The 20,597-nt window shown below is 37.7% G+C and overlaps 1 protein-coding gene across 2 annotated transcripts in view; it reads left to right on the forward strand.

The window, feature by feature from the left end:
• The window catches only part of nav2a (neuron navigator 2a), a 234,295-nt gene that overhangs the window by 16,573 nt on the left and 197,125 nt on the right, over window positions 1-20,597 (forward strand). The gene's annotated exons all lie outside the window — the stretch shown is intronic.

The raw sequence follows: 20,597 nt of genomic DNA on the forward strand, positions 1-20,597 counted from the left end.
GCCTGCAGGGCTATGGGAAACACAATTGGTACTGGTGATGAAAAATGGTGCTGAGGGAACACCTTTCAAAATTCTTTCAATTATATTTTTTTCTTTCAGCTGATTCTTAAGGATTTATACATTACTTCAGTTTATTTCTCCTCAGATGCTGTGAGATTGTGGCATCATCTGGACTCCAAGCCAAAAACAGCACAGTATGGGCTCATGAGTTTTAATTGGATGTGTCTTTCTGAAATCCCACCCCATCTATTGCTGCACCTGTCTTGATATTTAGCCTCCAAAAGATAATTTCTAAGGAAAAATGTTTATGCAGCTCTGTGGAGGGATTATGGTCTGAGGCTTCTTTTTGTCTTTCAGAGTAAGTAACCATGTTTTTATTCATGGAAGAGGATCTTTCTCCGTGTGCAATCCATTGAGCGTGTAGTGATGAATCAGAAAATGATTTCCTGTCTCCAGCACCTTCCCCCAGCCTTTCTCCACATTTCCAGACATTACTGTTGTTTTTCATTGCATGTTAATGTGCTCTCTAGTCAATGTGCTGCAAGGCAGTCGGTAAATCTGAAGGTTAAATAACTTCTACACACAGAGGTGAGAAGTAGCTAATTATAACTACTTGTGTGTACCTGAACTGGCAGGTTTCTGCTTGGATGAGCAGCTGTGTGCCTTTTTGTATGTTATTTTCTGACTTTATTGATTATGTGTTTATCTTGCATGGACCACTTAGAAATGTTTTATTCCAAGTAAGAAAATAAATGGTTTAAGAATGGAAGACAATTGTAGGCCCTTCAAAAGTGACAGCCTCATTTCCCTGACAGCGTCCCCGTTTGCAAATCACCTGCAACGGCTCAAAGAAAGCAATGGGGTTTTAGTGGTGAATGTTAAATGGTTCAAGTGTGCAGCCCGAAAGCAACGGAGAGACGTTTTAAAGAAGAAAAAAAAATCCAAGGTGTTGTTTCTTTTGAAGTTTTTCATGCATTTTTGTTATCAAAGAAACTTCCAGTTTAACTTAAAGGCACAGTGTGTATCAAAACAAAAGGCCAGTTAAAGAAAATTTAAATATGTAATTTAAAAACTGTTTCCACTGATATCTAATCACTTATGTCTTTATTTTCTCAGAATGAACCATGTATATTTACTTGCTGTGTGTTTAGATGCATGTCAGCTGCAGTGAGGACCTCTGAGCTTTAAAACTGGAGTACCAGCTTTGTTTGATAAGTCCTAGCACTGTTTAAGATAACACTTTAAAAGGCCCAAAACTTTGAACTTTTTCTCTGTGAGGCACCACCTAACATTTTCAGCATCCATCTTGGATCCTACTGGTCATCTGAGCTCTCTCCAGCCAGTGAAATCTCTTTCAGTCCCTGTCTTTCTCTCTTCTTCCAATAATGTCCTTTGTTTTTCTTTGAATCAGTCACGGTGCGGGTTCAAAACGGCCAGCGTGTTGATATCCAGTTTGCGGTGTTAGACGTTGCACCGGAAAGTGAAACTCTGTAAATCTGTAAAGTGATGCAGTGCCCTAGAAGAACAAAACAGGCAAAAACAGTTCCAGGAAAATACACAATAAATGTGACTAGTCCATAAACTAGTTGGAAGCAGATATGTCTCAGAAAGTCACATAGTTCTACTTTAATGTAATAACTTTATAAGGACTGATCATGTGAACATAGATTCAAATCTGGCTTGAGCTCCTGGGACAAGTGGAGGCACAGAAGAACCACCTGGAGTCAGACTGATTACAATTTTTATTTCAATCAACCAGCATTGAATCTTAAAATCCTGCCAAATCCAGGCTAACGATATCAGATGTTAGGTGGTTGCATTGTTCACACTGTGGTGCGCTTGTATCATGATCTGGAGTTTTGAAGTTCTACTGGTTTTACAGATTTTCCTGCAGACATCACTCTGACCTGTATTAGTAATCTTTATCAAGCAGTTCCAGGTGTCTTGCAGACTAGTTTCTCTATGAAACAAGTAGATCTGCTGGAGCCTCAGAGAGGCATGGACATTCCTGTCTTCAACCATATTTTGGGTTTCCTGAGTCCAAAAGACGAACTTCTTCAGTTTGTTCATAGTCATTCTTGTTCATCACCCCATCTTTGCACTCTCAATGGCTCTCGTGATTTGTTGACGTCTCACCCAGCAACTTCTTCTCTGATTTGCTCCTAATTATCCAACATGGTAGATACTTGCTTAGAGTCTCACACATGTCTGCAAGCCTCTCAAATCTCTGAAGTGTTTACTGCTAGGGGTAGACGTCTATAAGCATTCTGCTTCGGTCTACTCCATTTGGGCAAGTTTTGTGTTTATTATTATTTTTTCTTTTCTTTTTTTGGATTATAAAGCTGATGTACTTGTCAAAATTTGTTTTGCAAAAAACTTTGCTCAAATAAATGTTGCTTATATTATATATATATATATATATATATATTATACATAGCAATAGGTGATTGCTGGTTGAACTCTTACATTTTGGTCATTTGTCTGTAACTTTAAAATTTAGCTGGGCTTAAATTCCTGCAGTGTGAACCAGGTTTAAATGCAGTAAAAAGCTGTAGCCATTTTCATACAACAGGTTGAGTCTAGCGGCAAAGACTGCCTTTTTAGAAACAACTGTTCATATTAATTGGCTTTGTTGTTGTTGGGTCCACTGTATTGATCCTGAACTTGCCCATGTCCAGCAATGATTATGGATTAGATAGAAGAAACCGGTGGTCTGCTAAAATTGTTGCAGATACATGAACTTTTGTCAGAATAGCTGGTGCAAAGTTTACCTTCCATAACTAGGAAATACTATAAGTAGTCAATTTGAAGGGTTGCATGGACAGATTTAATTTCATGGTTTGCTGAATGAGATATTATAGAATTTATATTTTTTGTAACTTGGCCACAATTTTCTTGTGTTTGGGTGTAAATTATTAATTTCCAAACAGGAAATATAAATGAATATTCTTGCGAAAGATTCAGGCCTTGTCTGTTGTGCATATTTCTACTTTATTGAAAGTAAGGTGAATTCAGAATCATGATTTTTCTTGTTGTTTCCCTCCTGGTGGCTGCTGGATGCTGCCTCAGCATAGTTTTGGAGGGTGATGCTGTAGACACGGAGCTTTGCAGTAATGGAGCCATTCAATCCCTGTGAGAGCACTAAGCTTGGCGTTGGAACAGATGTTTTTCATGTGACTATCTATTGCAAAGACTCAGTCAATGTAAATAAATGGCAGCTGGGATGACAGGAAGGTCAGGTAGGTCAGGGTTTCTGTTACTGCAGAAAGTGGTGGCTCAGTTTAAAAGGAATAAAAAATAGAGGTTTAAAAAAATGGAGTTGTCACATTAATGTCCTCTTACATGTTATGCCTACAAATCAGAATTATCCAACTGTTATTGATTATACTAGTTCATGTTATGTGCTGTTGTAATATTAGAGTCACAGCTGAGTAAACACGCTGTTTTTTTTAGGGGTCAGTTGTTTGACACATTGAATGCTAATGAGGTAGATGTAGTCAATGTATTGTATCAAGAAGGTTTTAATGGTGCGTTTTCAAATATTATATGCAATGGTCCGGGATAATGGTAATGGTTTTCATGACATTTTGACAAACTGCAGCACAGTTTGCATTTTTTAATCATCAAGAAAATGTGGATATCCTCAGTAAATACATGGTTTTCACACACCAAGCATTTCTCTATATGCTTTTTCTTGATGGATAAAATTGATTCACATATACATGCACATTACTGTCCTGGATTTGGGTCTTATCCTGATTTGAATATATTTATGGAGCGTTATTTACAAGGGACATGAAAATAAATCTTTATGATTAAATTCTCTTGGTTTAATAATATCCCATTTATGTCTCATTTGTCACTGTCTTGGCTACACCATTGTTAAGAAACTGAGATGAGGAGTTTACATGCCCCATCATCCTGGTAACTCTGTCCTTACAGGATGAAACCTTATTCAGGTTTTTAAAGGTAACATAAAACGTTCAAGCTTGGATTTTAGATACACTTAACATCCGGCCATAAGGCAAATAAGTTTTCATTTATTTCCAACCTGTGTTAAGACTTCTCTTTTGATTTCTTAAATGAATATGACTACTAAGAAACTGAATGCTTTGCCTAAAAGTTGGTTTTCTTAAAAGGCTACGCAAGCAGTGTTGTGGAAATTTCATATTATTCCCTTTTACTATATTGTGTCTACTGATCACTCTCAGGGTAAACAGATTGTTTAAGTTCTTGGTAATTAAGTTTAATACTGAGTTGGAAATGTAACACAGTGGTCATATGATAAGCCAAACTTAAATTTAGAACCAAGGGCAGGAAGAGATTACTATGGGCAAATATATGGGCTCGTTATGGGACGTTGATAAAGTAAGTGAAATGGTTCATATCTAAACCTTGTTTTCTTGCGTTAGAATATTTTAATATGGTAATCTTCCAAATTGTGTTTAAAAAAAAAAAAAAAAAGTGTGTATATATATATATAATTCAGCGTGAACACTGAACGGAAGCTTGAATTTAAAAGATTCAGTTGCAGACCAAATCACAATATTTGTCAGAAAAAAATCACAATTAGATTTTTTTTCAAAGTTGTTCAGATGTAATCAGTCTATCATTGATCAACAGCTTGATTGCTCCAGAATTGCACAGTGCAGGTTTCAATCAGTTGAAACTCTGACAACGCAGACATAGTCCACACTGTCAGAACTGTCATCAGAAATCTGTTATCAAAGTCATCTTAGTCAGTCAAGATTTTACTTGGAGTGAAATGAGGCAAGCTGGTTGCAAGGGTCAGACCGGGACACAGGAATGCAGGGAGGAGGTTTGGGAATGCAGGAGTCAGCCTGCACTGATTGATACGTTACTGTGAAAACAGTTTATACATGCAGCCCTCTAGGAAAAGCCAGAACATGTAAGAGAATAGCCAAGCAGCAGCAGCTCCAGCAGCCCCCACACAAAGCTCATCAGCTTCACTATAGGGCTTCATCCCTGTTACTATAATCCAGGCCACCTACGTCCCACCCCTTCTTCCATAACAACACCCATGCTAGTATCACTTACACACATAATCAATACAGGCTCTCTGCTGTTATTGATCCAAGTATGGTGTATACACAGCTGCTGAGACCAGACTGTGGCATCCTGCCTGGAATCAAGGACCCAGAAAAGGACACTTGATCACTTGCACCTGGTTCTCCTCGGCCATCTCAACCATGCGTCAAGCTCAGGCAGATTAAGAAAGGGTGCAAACATCAAAGACCCCGTTACTCAAAAAACGGTTAATGAGTGTTTGTTAGAAAACAAATTTTATTCAATGATATAATAGTGTATTGTTAAAGAGTAACACAGGACTGTACAAAGGGCAATATCCAGTTTAGATTATTGACTTAAGTTATCAAAACATTTAGGATGGATGAAATTCCATTTTTATTTCGACATCCAGTGAAAGCTGGATTTGGCTGATGCAATTATGTTAGCTTAAACTGATTTGTCAGAAAAATAAATAAATAAATAATATATATATATATATATATATATATATGCACACATCTTATAATTAGTCTGCAGATGAGGTTGCATTGACAAAATTCAAGACAGCTTGCTGAAAATAAGAGCTGCGATACACATGATCCTAGGGTTTCATTGACAAAAAGGAGTAAAATTCGAGAGAATCTGACCTGGGTTAGAACAGAGTCAACAAAATTATGAAGTTTTAGTTTATGATTTTCATACAAATGATTCTCTTTTACTGTTGGCTTTTAAGCCACTGTCATTGAAATCACCTCAGTTCCACAGTCAGGTTAGATTACCTGCAGAGTAGCTCCTTACTTAGACCAGGTGTCATTAAACTATTCAGTACTTAGAATAAAACAGCCACTGTGAGCTTGTAAAGAAGAAGAAAAAAGAAAGATTCTTGATAGATAAAATGGAGAAAAACATAAATCTCGTTTATTTTGACTGATTAACTGAATAATTATAAATGTAGGTAGGGATAAATTTATAAAAATTTAGGGACAAAATGCTGATCTCGGCATCTGCTCAGTGAATAAAGAACATGTGCAGAGGGACTTAGCACCGGGGCTTGACTGCTATAAACATTAGCAGTTACTGTTTTTCAACCATAGACTGGTTACGTTTACTTTTCTTATTTCCACTAAAAGCCAGCCGTTACTTAAATGTATTGGCACTTTGTGTTAATTATACATCCAACACAAGTGTAACAGTAGAGGGGAATGTGCGACCCACTGGGCGAAAGCGATTTGGACCATGAAGCAATTAAATCAACACAGCCCTAAATTAACCTTTTGATCACCAGCCAATGTTGCTGTTAGATTCCAATCAGTTTCCACTAGCCAATTTTATTTTACATTTCTTTAGGTGCAACTAATGCATTCTTCTTTAAATTGGTTTTTATTGATATTTTTTCAAGAAAAGGCTGAACAACACAAAAAATCTCCCGTTGTTTGCTTTTCCAGCAAGGAACAATGTAACTTACTAACCAGTTGCTAACCGGCCTCATTCTTTTATACGTCTAAGAAACGTCATGGAATAGTGTTTATGGGAAATGTAGTGATTTGCTTCATTCGTCATGAAGGTCCGGCTCTTTTAAAATATTCAGCTTCCTTAAACCACTGGCTTCCCAAATGGCTTATATTGTCACTGAGCCTCTATTGTAGCTTAATTTAAACATAATGATTAGTTTGTGTATTAGTAAACAGTTTTTATTCAGTGTTTTTCTAAAATCTTAATTTTTATGCATTGTTTTGTTTCAAATAAATAAAGGCCAAAGTATGAACATCATTACAATTTTTAAAATGATACATATTTTCCTTAATCTTTTATCCAAAACCTGACTGCTTTGTACAATCTTGTTTCACCAAGTCTTAATCTAAAATTGAAAAATTCTGCAAAGTAAACTTTGCAGAATTTGGAGGAAACTCCAAATTCAGTTTGCTGCAGGAAAGTTAAACAGTAGACATGATTCTGTGACTGATGGTTGGTGGTTGGAGCAAATATTGCTTTGAGCTGAAGGCAGCTTTGCCCATAATGATAGCACACTGTAACAGCATCCTGGGAATTAAATTATCTTTAATTTTATCTCCCCACCCGCCTTGGACGTCTTATCCTCTGTCGGCGCCAATCATCATAATGAAATAAAATCAAATATAATGTGTTTGCAGGTGATTGATTCATGCATGGATTTGCCTGGCTGCCTTGTATTAATTAAATTGCTGCAGTAACCAGTAAGAAGTGTAAGTTCTCAGTATTCTAGTTGAGGTAACATGAACATGAAAGGGCATGAGACGATGCAGTATCATGGGAGCATCTTGTTTTTGACAGATGATAAATGACACCAGGTTAGTAAAAGTGATTGGGCCTTGTAAGGAATTTGTGGAGGTTTACTGCTCTCTGCATTTACGTTAAGTTTAAGTTTGAGTTGTTGCAGAGAAAAAGATTCATCAGTGGTTTCCACCCACAAGCATAACCCCGGAGACTCACTTAAACCTCTATCAGCACTTTGCCTGCACCCCTTTTCTTCTCTTTTATCTTCTCTATTTTGGTTTTTCTTGTAAAAGAATCAAGAGGAGAGAGAAAAAAATCTTAGAATACCAAATAAATACAGCCTCATGAATCATGTGCCCTGTTCTTTCTAGATAACAATGACAGATATAATGCTCCTACAGGTGTGAAATTAGACTTATATGTGACCAAGTATTGAAGTTAGTCTTAATAGATGTAGCATCTTGACATTTTACAAGCCCTCAGAGTCATGGGTGTATTAATGAGGCTGGTTGTAATGATGTTTTCACCTGTAGAAATGAGATTTAGACAGACTTTCATCTAAAAGCAGAATTATTCCCAGAGTGTCACGTGTTTGATGATGGTCCAGTCCTCATTGGAGTTTTTAAAAACCCTATAATGCCGTATGTATTTGATACATAAAGTTTCTGAGATGTTTTGCATCACTTTATGGTAAAAACGTGTTGTAATACAATACCTGTTATACACAATCTGATACTTGTCTTCTGCCACCTGGTGGATACCAGCAGCCAGAAAACTGTACTACTATAATCATATCACACAATAATAAAAGGCAAATTTAAAACACATAGTTTAAATTATTTTCTTGCATTTTATTAAAAGGCAAAATAAAGACTTAAGTTTAAAAAAAAAAAAACACTTCCCAATTTTACTTGGGTCAGGCTTTAAGGATTAAACAGCTCTCTCAGGTCAAGATGATGCGTTTGACCTCACCTTAAAATGCTACTATAATATCAAAGTGTCAAACAAGCCTTTTTCCCCCCTAATAGCCTCTCGTGAGTGTTTTTTGTTGGTGGTTCCCATCAGTTTTTGAAGGCAGAGGTGCTTGTGCAGTCACTGCAGCTGGGGTCACCCAACATGGGGCTCAAGGACGCCGTAGTAATCTTAGCCATTAAATAGGACTCTGAAGGAGGGTGGGGGTGTAATGGCCTTAGAATGGTAAAGCTCTGTAACCTGATACTGCGACTTATATGCACCACATTGCATGTGTGCATCAACATGTTTACATTAAAATATTTAACGTTAGTGATGCTTTTGGTCTCTTTAAAGTTCTATTTGCTAAATATTCTCGCCATCGTTTAATTAGAAGATGGTTTTGAAAGACTAAATGCTTTACGCTGTTAACCTTACAATCTGAGTTGACAGTCAAAGGCCACAAGAGTGTGTGTGTCTGTGTGCTCCATCTGAACAGTGATCACAGTCAGAGGATCAATAAAGAGCGGATAAGGGCGCTGATCAATACCCATCAGAGTTCTGCTGATCAAATATTTATCCAGGAAGAGGGAGGAGAATAGACTCCCTGTCTGGCTGCTCGCCTGTCTGTTGTTGGGGATTTTCTGTTTCAGGTCTGGTCTCTCGGGGCTCTGAGTGCCTGTTGACAGAAACAGAGAAAGGTTTTTATCAGCTTTACTTGTAGAGTGTTTGTGGGGTCGTGGAGCAGTGCAGATTGACTCCAAGGTGACAAAACATGGTAACTTTTTCTCCTTTTTTTTAAAGAGAATGGTGGAGTGAGAAACCAACAAGTTCTTGAAAAAAAATCTTTTCCTTTGAATACGTTTACACAGTGCAAATTAGGAATAAAAATAACGTGTCTGTTTTTCTGCTGCTTCTGTTCTGTCAGAATGGGGCCATTGATGCTGTTCCACATCTGATCTAAAAGTGTAAACGCTCTCACCAGATTAAGTATGGAAGCGTCAGACACCCATAAAATGCACAAAGGTGCATTTTACGTATCTTCAGATTGTCCTTCCTGTGTGCTGGGGCCTGTGTTTTCTGATTTATTTTTTGCTTTATTATCTCTTTCGTTATGATACGTGAGCTGTGTTAAAGATAAAAATATGCTCATGATATAAAGTGAGTTACAAACTGTCACAAGTCAATCCTCAGTCTAATTATCATTAATCTCCTTCCGTGCTCCACTGCTTTGTTTTACAACCCTGAACAGTTTTGTTTTTGTCAGGCGGAGACAAACACATTAGCAGCTCCTCCTCAAACAACATCCATCCAGCGTACACATGATAACAAGATGTAAAAAGATGTTAATTCTTTGTCTGTTGGGAGCCTCTTACACTGGAGGGGGAGAAAGAATAGTTCACATTGAGGGGGGGTCTTATAGGGTGAAATTATTACAGGGCTGATGTGTTATCCCAGCTGCATTAATGGTGTGTGTTTATCTGTGTTTTTCTGTTCACTCTTCCATCTCCAGCAAGTTTAATGCTGTTTGAGTTGTCTGGTTCAGGGAGCTAATTCACTGCTCTCCCATTGAGATTCTCCTTCCAGCTGTTCTCAGCTATTGGCAGGTGGTTCTTAACACTTGTACACCAGCCCTCTCTGGCTTGCTGAACTGTGGCTCTGGATAAAAGCATGCAGGGAGGGGAGGAGGTGCTGCAGGAGAGTAGGAGGTGGGAGAAAGTGAGGGTTTTGGCTAAAGAGACCCCCTGTAGCTGCAGCGATAACAAAATGATAGTCTGTGACTGTGGACGAGTAGGTACCTGTATGCACTGTTGTGGGAGAGATAAGAGGCACGAACAAACGCACACACACATAAGCCCTGTGTGTGTGTGTGTTTTGAAATGGTTGAAAAGTGTTAAATAAGCAGCGTGGAGCATCCACAGACTACAGATTGTGTACAATAGCAGCGGCCGACTTGAACCTCTTTCCTGAGACATAGTTAAATCTGGCAGCCGGAGTTAAGGTGAAATATCCTCATTATTCTTTGTTTATGATCTTTAACCTCCTGCTTTCGCTGGAAGAAATTAGCTTAGTTTAAAATGAAACTAAAAAATAGTTTCCTCACTTCATAAATCAGATTTTTGGCTTCCAGAAATTATTAAATACATATTTGAAATAAATTAAGTATTGTGCTTCATCAAGTTTACCTTTTTCTTTTTATAGCTGCTTCCATATTCCTGACAAGCCTCAGACACATTTAACTTAACCCGAGAGGATGAAAAGGGATCAGGGTTCTCCGATTGATTGGGCCCTGATTGTTATCAGCCAATATTGGTGCTCAGTTATTGGATCAGTGGCCATTAAGAAGCCCGATTAGAAGCACTAATGGTTCCTAAGGAGATCTCAAACAAAGCCCGTTAGAGTTAAGAAGCTATTATTTTGAGTTTTTTATATCTAGATCTGATCACACACACATTTATTGTCTGTTTCCTGTCAGGCCAGACTAACAGTTGGAGATGGGTTTTGTGATTAAAGACACCCCTCTGAGACTCAGCCTTGATCAGATGACCCTGTCCTCCCCACAGCCTCCACCTGCATAATGCCATCAAAACATCCATTTTCTGTTTTCTCCTCATAAAAACTTGTAGGTTAAATGTTGTCCAGTTCAATCTAATAGTGATAAATGAAAAGGAATCTGATCACATTGAATCTTCAGTTTGATTGAATACCTTTCCTGAGCATGCTCAGGTAGGTGGGCAAAATGAGAGAATGACTTATCTAGCAGAACCAGATTTAGGAACTGCATGTGCCTGGTTGGAAAGTTTAGGGACTGGAAAGACACACCAAGCATTATAATACCTGTCCCGATAAAGACTAGGGATGTCACGATTATTTAACTAATCACAGTATTAAACGGCATGAATAATTAATCGTAAAGTTTCCTCAATATCGTCACTTTACAAAAAAGATCATGTCTGAACCGTTACGGTAGATCAGCTGAACGTGCGCACGGTACTAAAATAGTTATTTTAAAATAACAGGGGTCATCTTCTGAACATAAGGCTTGAAAACTGTCCGTCATCATAAAAGAGGAGGATAAAATTGTTTTTGGTGGATTCAGTTCAGTTCTGTGATGAGGCACCTACATGCCTAAATTTGCTTCTCTCACAGAAATGTGTTAAATTTGGATTTTTAATATGCATAATAACTTTTGTTTAGTTAACGTGAAAGGAAAGGAAACGTGTTAATTCCACAGATTTGTCTCTTTGAATTAATGCATTTATTTTGACATCCCTACTTAAAACTTAAAGACATATAAGAAGTGTTCATGTGTTTTTACACATATATAGTGTGGGTAAATGAATCTATAATAAAGGTGATAATCATAAAATCATGATTATTTCTTTAACAATAATCATACCACAAAAATCTGTAATTATAACATCAATTGTTAATACAGCAGTTATATCATTATATATAAAGTTCAAGGAATTCCACTGTCCAAATGATACACTTTTAATAAAAATTCAGTAAATTTCCATCATCAGCGATGTCATTTTTCCAATATTCACCAAAATCATAGATTTATAATTTCTCCATTAACTTTCCCCTCTCCAACCCCATCTTTTAATTAAAAATAGAGAACTATAAAATAAAGAGCTCTATCAAAACCTTTGAAATGGAAAAATTATGATGTAAATGACAAATGTTCCAGGGCAAAATAATTTTATGATGTTAAATTATTTTCTCTGTGGGGTAGTTTTCCATCATCACAGCCTGTAAATTGAGTTTTCTCTTACTGTGAAGGTTTGGATCATTTTTATAATTCTGCCAGTGAGGCTAAACATCTTCCACACAGCATGTGTTCTACAATAAACTACAACTAGAAAACGTATTTAGTCTAACTGCTGTGAAATAGACAAATCTCCGTCATAAATTCATCCTTTTTAAGGCAAAGAACATTGAAATGGCTTGTATGGATATGTATGTCTTTTGTAATACTGCAACTAAAGCTAATTTTGCTGCAGAGTCACAGCTTCTGACAGAAATTCAACACTTTTCTGCTTCCAGAATGCAAATAAGCCTTTTTTTTACATCTTAATTTAGACTACAGTAAGCACTTTTGACAAAGGTTAAGACAGATTTGGAAGTCAAGGCTGCATACAGCATCCTGTATTCACAGGAGAAGAGTGTGTGCTCTCTGGTTGTGTACATAAAACAATGTTTGTGTGTGCATGCATTTGTTTATGACGGGGTGTATCAAAGAAGAAAAAGCTCATTTACCAAAACATGCTGTGGAACCTCAGCTCGCCTTCTAAGGCTTCTTTAATGAATTCAGCTGAGCCAATCAGAATTCAGTACCAATGAGGCAGCGTCAATGTGGTAGCCAATCAAATGTAAGGTTCAACAGAGCGACGGACAGAATTGATGGGAGAAGTAGATCCCAGTGAAGGATCACCATAAGCTGCCTAAGATAACACTGCTGGAGCTGAGAAACACTCGGCTCCATGGAAATGCAATAAAGGCTGAAGCGTATCTCACTGTTGGGCGATGGATGATAACGCTCCTGTAGAAGAGTATGGAAAACAGCCAATTGACATGCAGTGTGAAATGCATTGCCTCCAGAGATATACATGGTAAAGCAGTGGAAATGGGATGATCTGTGAATAGAAGTGGTCTGCAGTATTAGACTACCTTTGGGTGCTCATTATTCTGTAAGAGGACGAAAAATGAGCAGCCGATGGAGATTAAAACATGACCATGGAGGTGTTCTGTCGAGTCTTTGCTGCATCAGTGAGCAGATCAAAGATTATAATTTAGCTCCATGTTTCACTCTTATTGCAAATAGACACTGGTTTATTTAACAGTTACCTGAAAATGAAGAATCCTCCACCAGTAGAGAGATGAAATGCATCCGTCCGTCCGTCCATCCATCCATCCATCGCACTTTTTTCTTCTTTTAAATGGAAGTAATTTTTGCAGCAGCAGTTGGTACAGAGGGGAAACCCAAACATCCCTCTCCCCAACAGCACTCCTTAGATCCTCCTTGGGGCTTCACAGGACTGAAGGGATATTCAGTCCCCCCCCCCCCAGTACAGTGTGTGCAGATTTATTAGGCAAATGAGTATTTTGATCACATCATCCTCTTTATGCATGTTGTTCTACTCCAACCGGTACAGGCTTGAAAGCCTACTACCAATTAAGCATATCAAGTGATGTGCATCTCTGTAATGAGAAGGGGTGTGGTCTAATGACATCAACACCCTATATCAGATGTGCATAATTATTAGGCAACTTCCATTCCTTTGGCAAAATGGGTCAAAAGAGAGATTTGACGGACTCTGAAAAGTCAAAAATAGTGAGATGTCTTGCAGAGGGATGCAGCACTCTTAAAATTGCCAAGCTTTTGAGGCGTGATCATCGAACAATCAAGCGTTTCATTCAAAATAGTCAACAGGGTCGCAAGAAGCGTGCTGAAAAAACAAGGCGCAAAATAAATGCCCATGAACTGAGGAAAATCAAGCGTGAAGCTGCCAAGATGCCATTGGCCACCAGTTTTGCCATATTTCAGAGCTGCAACATCACTTGAGTGCCAAGAAGCACGAGGTGTGCAACACTCAGGGACATGGCCAAGGTAAGGAAGGCTGAAAAACGACCACCACTGAACAAGACACACAAGATAATACGTCAAGACTGGGCCAAGAAATATCATAAGACTGGTTTTTCTAAGGTTTTATGGACTGATGAAATGAGAGTGAGTCTTGATGGGCCAGATGGATGGGCCCGTGGCTGGATCAGTACAGGGCAGAGAGCTCCACTCAGACGCCAGCAAGGTTGAGGTGGGGTATCATCAAAGATGAGCTTGTGGGACCTTTTTTGGGTTGAGGATGGAGTCCAGCTCAACTCCCAGTCCTACTGCCAGTTTCTGGAAGACACCTTCTTCAAGCAGTGGTACAGGAAGACGTCGGCATCGTTCAAGAAAAACATGATTTTCATGCAGGACAATGCTCCATCACACTCATCCAAGTACTCCACTGCGTGGCTGGCCAGAAAAGGTCTAAAAGAAGAAAAAATAATGACATGGCCTCCTTGTTCACCTGATCTTAACCCCATAGAGAACCTGTGGTCCCTCATCAAATGTGAGATCTACAGGGAGGGAAAACAGTACACCTCTCTGAACAGTGTCTGGGAGGCTGTGGTTGCTGCTGCATGCAATGTTGAGCGTGAACAGATCAAGACACTGACAGAATCTATGGATGGCAGGCTTTTGAGTGTCCTCTCAAAGAAAGGTGGTTATATTGGTGACTGATTTGTTTTTGTTTTGTTTTTGAATGCCAGAAATGTATATTTGTAAATTTTGAGTTATATTGGTTTCCCTGGTGAAAATAAATAAGTGAAATGGGTATATATTTGGTTTTTGTTAAGTTGCCTAATAATTATGCACAGTAATAGTCACCAGCACACACAGAAATATCCTCCTAAGATACTAAAACTAAAAAAGCCCCACTCCAACTTCCAAAAATATTCAGCTTTGATATTTATGAGTCTTTTGTGTTCATTGCGAACATAGTTGTTGTTCTATAATAAAATTAATCCTCAAAAATACAACTTGCCTAATAATTCTGCACACACTGTATATTCTGGGTCTCCCTGGGGTCTCAGTGTCCCAAGTACCAGTTTCTCCTTCCAGGATTTGGCATACCCACTCATGCTTGCCTCTCAACTCAGCTGTTGGTGGGGAGCCAGTGTAGTTGAGGCACCCCCCTAGTCATGGCTCAATGGAAGTTCCCTGGTTTTCTTTTTCCAGGTATGATGTCTGTGGTGTCACTTTACCAAGTTCTTTGAACCTCTCTTAGTGTGACCCCTTCCCTAAGACCAGTTTTTCATGGGACATGGGCAAATGCAACACAATCTTGGGGAAACCCCTCCACTACACTGAGGCAGCAGTGGAGGGAGTGAAGCTAGTTAATGACACTGTAATAAAACTCTGCTTCTAAGCTGATAGTCCTCAGTTCTTGTTTCTTTGTGTTTACTTGGTAGAACTCTGGAATTTCCCTTTACTTGCTTTTTATTGTTTATATGCAGCTGAATTTTAGGAAATGTATTTAAGAAGTACTGGATATTCATATAAAAGCATATATACTTTCTGCTGCAGCTTCTCGTCTGGCAAACAGTGATAACACTGAGATGGCATCCTCAGGTGAAGTAAAAGATCCTGTTTTTCCTGAATAAATAATGCACTGTTTCAGTAGAGTCATGAAACCCTCAAGTTTAGCAGTGACTGTTAAACAGGGTTACACATGTAGGAAGTGATCATTTCAGCTGCTTCCATCTACTGATGATATATTTTACACATCCACTGTGGGCTTAGCATGCTGACGTGAGAAAACTGTGATCTCGCATTATGTCCAATGTTGCATGAACGTCAAATATCACTTAACTGTAGCATATCCGACTGAAGGGTGAGGAATGTTCACAGAAAAGTCACCAAGCTCACATAATGCCATCACTTCGACTTTGTTGACACTGCAGCTCAATTCCATTTTTTTTTTTTTTTTGCCCAAATGTGACTCATATCGGATTTTTTAATGACAGCCTGAATGGCACAAATCAGACTTATGTTTTTCTTATTCTTTCTTTCTTTATTTTTTAATTCGACCCAGGCCACTTTCTTATGTGATCGGATACGTATCCGATCTGTGTGGAAGCGACCTCAGTCTGAAGCGTGGGGGTCGGATCACGTTTTATATCACACATCTCCAGGTCCAGATTTCACTGAAAGATATCCATGGGTCGGGTTTTGTGATCATCCTAAAGGGTTCAGGCGGGTGCCGGTTGTTAAAATTGGACCCGTGCAGGACTGTGCACAGACTAACTCTGCTGTATTGTCTGTACGTGCCTCCGTAAAGAAGTAGGAGCAAATTCTCCATAAAAGGCCATTATTAACATTTGTTCTCTCCTATTTCTCAGTTTCCTTCTTTAATTCACCAATTGGACATAATTTTATTGGTTCAGAGTGGGCAAGTTCTTCCAATTTCATAACGTGAAGCATCCATTACATCTGTAAATATTACGCACTACATGACGTACTATCCTATATAAACTTCCATTTGCATGCACTCTCTGCACTTTGGGTTGTAACCCTGCTTCTGTGACAAAATTAACTCTCGCAACACATACTACAAGTTCTCATTCAAACCAGTGTCAGCTCACATACACTTGTATAACCTCTTAGTTATACTACTATGAGCATGGACATGTATAACCTTCGACATACAAAACTGTTATCATTGATTCAAATGGATATAGGGTGTCTTTTATGTATGTACGTTGCGTTTTAGTATTATGTATGTTTATATAGTATATGCAAAATGTTGCTTGTGTGTGTGAGTTGATTTTATCTGTTTGTGCAGCTGATATATGCATGATTTCAGAGGTGTGTGAATGTTAAATGCATTCTGTTCTATGCGGCACCTCATAGACTGGGACAGTAATGGTCACTGTTGTCTGCTCATTCCCATTCATAGCTGCAGAGCCTTTGAGTAGTGCAGTTAAATGATATTTGTGTGCTTCTCCTTTACAAGCGCAGTATAATCTGAACATGTTTTCTGTGATATCACTGTTTTAAGATACATAAGGAAATATGATTTTTATTTCATGCTGCTGCACTTCTCAGAGGCTGAAATGGAAAAACAGTTTTAGTGAAGTTCGATTTTCATAAAACCTTCTGGTTTTAGAACATTTTTCACATCTTCCTTCTTATTTGGTTTTTTAAGTTAATGGATGTAGGACTTCAGTCCAAAACTGAAGTCAGCTTATCAGAATTTGCGTGATTTGAAAATAATAGCTGTAGCATTAGAACACTGTGTAGTTGTTCTGTTTGGGATATTGCATATTACAGTGTTTCTTGAGCATAAATCTGGAGTTTATTATGGCTAGTTTGTTCTGCCAGATGCATGTGTCTGTTACACCCACACCAGATTCTGCCAGGTCTACACCCTTTCCAACCGTGCGCCACAGCAATCCCTCTCCAGATTGCTGATTGTCCACACCTGTTCCAGCCAGTCACTCTCTGGACTCCTAAGCTTCCACACCTGTATCCAGTCCAATCACCCTGCTACAAATACTCCAGCACCCCACTCACTCCTGGTTGGACCTTGTTTGCACCTATATGGACTTGTCCTCTCTCCCTTCTTGGCTCCGTGGTTCCAGGATGATCAGTCTACTCCTCACTGTCAGCCTGACCCTACTCCTGTTATCCAGAGTTTAATTAAAGTCTGTTGAAACTACTCCTGTCTTCGAGGGGTCCATACATAAGTGTCATTGTGGAGTTTTTTTTAGGTTGTTATGCATCATATTCATTTTTTTTTTTTTTTTGCTCCAGATTTTTACAAATTGTACAAATACAGCCTTATTATTTAGGTACAATCACATAGCACATCATAAGATGAAGACTGATTTGTCTACCTCTATTTTGGAACTGCTTGGTTCAAATTTGCTGTGTTACATGTTTGGTTTTTGCCCTTGACCACCAGCTAATGTACCAACATTTTCTTAACTTACCAAGTAAGATGCTGTTTAGTCTGAATTGCAGGAAGTAACTTCTCAAGGACTTCCCAAGGTGTGCCGATTTTATAGCAAAGTGTGTCACAGGAGTAAACTCCAGTAAGTGCTCTTTCACAGACTTTTGGCCTTCTTTTATGAGGCTTATTACTATGAAATGTTTACAAGCATGACATATGAGACCTTGAAGACCAGTCTCTCAGCTCCATTTATTTTTGGTCTGTTAGGTTTCATGGGCCATAATATTTTACTGATTTTAATTAAGTCACAATCTTGGCTTGCTAGAATAATTCACTGGTATTTTCGGTGGTAACTGGAACAAATTAGACCTGATAAGACAAGGTGTGGAGGATAAGGCAGGTAGATTCTTTTAACTTGCTAAAATATAGTTAAAATGCAATGATGGAGCTTCAGAAGCAGCAGACTGGTGTGATATATTGTGTTGTGGTCCATGCAGTCAAAACGAGATCTCTTGGGTTTGTCATTTGTTTGCATCATATAAAAACAAAATATATATATGGAGCTGTTACATAAACAACATCTCTGTGGTTTGGTTTTTAACTTATGAGTGAGATACTTGGAGAAAGAAAAACTGCCATCAAACTCTGACATTATCGACCGGAAACCAGAGGTGCTGTCGCCTACTGATGATGTATGAGGTTAGGAGGCACGTTTATCAACGTATGGAAAGATTGCTCCTCCAGCCTGAGACACCTCCATCTCGTTCTCTCTCATCCCCCCTTTCCTCAGCTACACATCAGTGGTTCTTTCCAGAGACCTCTTACTTACATGTTCTTTCTCGAAGTTTATTGATCGCCATTTTTCTTTTTCTTCTCTTTGAGCATCCTTGGGGTTGTTCTTATTTCAAGGTTTGTGTCTCTAACATCTTACATCTGAAAACATCCGCCCAGTTCGAGTTACAGATTGGGGAATTCTTGGATAATCATGTTAACCTTGTCACTAAAATGACTTGCTGTGGATTGGCTGTATCTGGTTCATACACAATTATTTCTGATTTAATGACGTGACACATAAAAGGAGTTAACAAATTTTGTGAACTAATTATATATACTATATATATATATATATATATATATATATATATATATATATATAATATTTATATATATATATACTATATATACTATATATACTATATATATATATATATATACTATATATATATATATATATATATATATATACTATATATACTATATATATATATATATATATACTATATATATATATATATATATACTATATATATATACTATATATACTATATATACTATATATACTATATATATACTATATATACTATATATATATATATATATATATATATATATATACTATATTTTAGCTTAGTTTTCTTAAATCCAGAATTTAAAAAAATGAAAATCAACCAAGAAAATTGAAATGGGTGCATCACTGCTTGAAAGACCTGACGACAAAACCCTGAACAGCCTCTAAGACTTAAGACTTAAAGTGCCAGAGGGGAGATTGTATGCAGTAATTAGTGAATGTTGTGTTGTAAACAAAACTGGTATAAGAACAGTAAAAGAAAATAGTAAATTTAATTATAAAAGCACTTTTAAGAACAAATGCTCTGGACAGAGGCCTGTGGTAGCACTTGTTAAGAAGAGTAAACAAAGTGTTTTGACGTCAGTCTCAAAGTCTCCAATAACACCAGAAAAAGAACAGAAACACCTCAGTTTTACCAGTCTGAATATGGAAATGACCATAAGAACAGAAATTTTTTCTTTTTTTTGTGAAGTTGTTGTTTTTGATAAGAAATCTTAAATAAGCTAAGTGTTATAAAATGATATAAAATGCTGCAACCTACTAACTGGAGATGGAGGAAAGTTTTATCCTTTTGCTAAGGCAACCATTACTATAAAATTTAAAAATCCAGAAAATTAATTTGGACCACTTCTCTCATCTTGGACTGTTTTCTTGCTCTGCAGTAACATATTGTTTTTAATTTCTTCCTCTAGCATTTTATCCTCAGCCTTTGCACCAGTATCTCACGCTGACCAGGGTCAGAACAATATGCACACACTTCACTTGAATGATTACTACCTCAGCATTTCTGTCATCTGGTCCCCTCAGGATAAAAATCAGTGGAGATGTTGGTCAACAAAACATAATCACTGCCTCTCTCTCTCTCTCTCTCTCTCATGAGGAGCATTTCACTTTAATGCCTTTTATCTTTCAGGCAGGAAACTCCATTATCCTCATGACTAATTGTGGGAATCGTTGCTTTGGGGGCTGCTCATCACAAATTCTGCACCTGATGATGCAATTACTGGCCAGGCAGCAGCAAGAAAACCTAATTTGTACTCTGAGACAACACTGAGACTTTGAGACTCTTAAAGATTGAATGTGAATTAGATTTAAAGGTTCACTGAATTTAGGGGTTGAAATGTTGCTATTGCTACTGTTTGTTGTGTGATGATGTCACAAATCACAAGGCTTGGATCCTGTTGAGAGGTGTAAGAACAACTCTGTGTAGTAAGAACGAGGGCTGAAAATATGTAAAATCATCCTTAAAATTTATGTCATGTTTGGTCAGATTGTAGCTCTGTTTACATACATTTATGCTGTTCACAAACCATCATTTCTACTTTCATCTTATTTGTTGTCTTTAGGTTTTATTTTAAACATTTTCTTTTTTGAAAGTGTTATTAAAATATTCATGGATTTTTGAGAAAATTACAAACTTGGGTATCAGGATCCAAGTATTTTTAATACTTGAGAAAAATTCTTACTATTAGTCTTTGCACATGTATGTTCTAGACATGTTTTTGACTTTTAAG

Source organism: Melanotaenia boesemani, chromosome 1, assembly GCF_017639745.1.
Source record: "Melanotaenia boesemani isolate fMelBoe1 chromosome 1, fMelBoe1.pri, whole genome shotgun sequence".
NCBI classification, from domain to species: Eukaryota; Metazoa; Chordata; class Actinopteri; order Atheriniformes; family Melanotaeniidae; genus Melanotaenia; species Melanotaenia boesemani.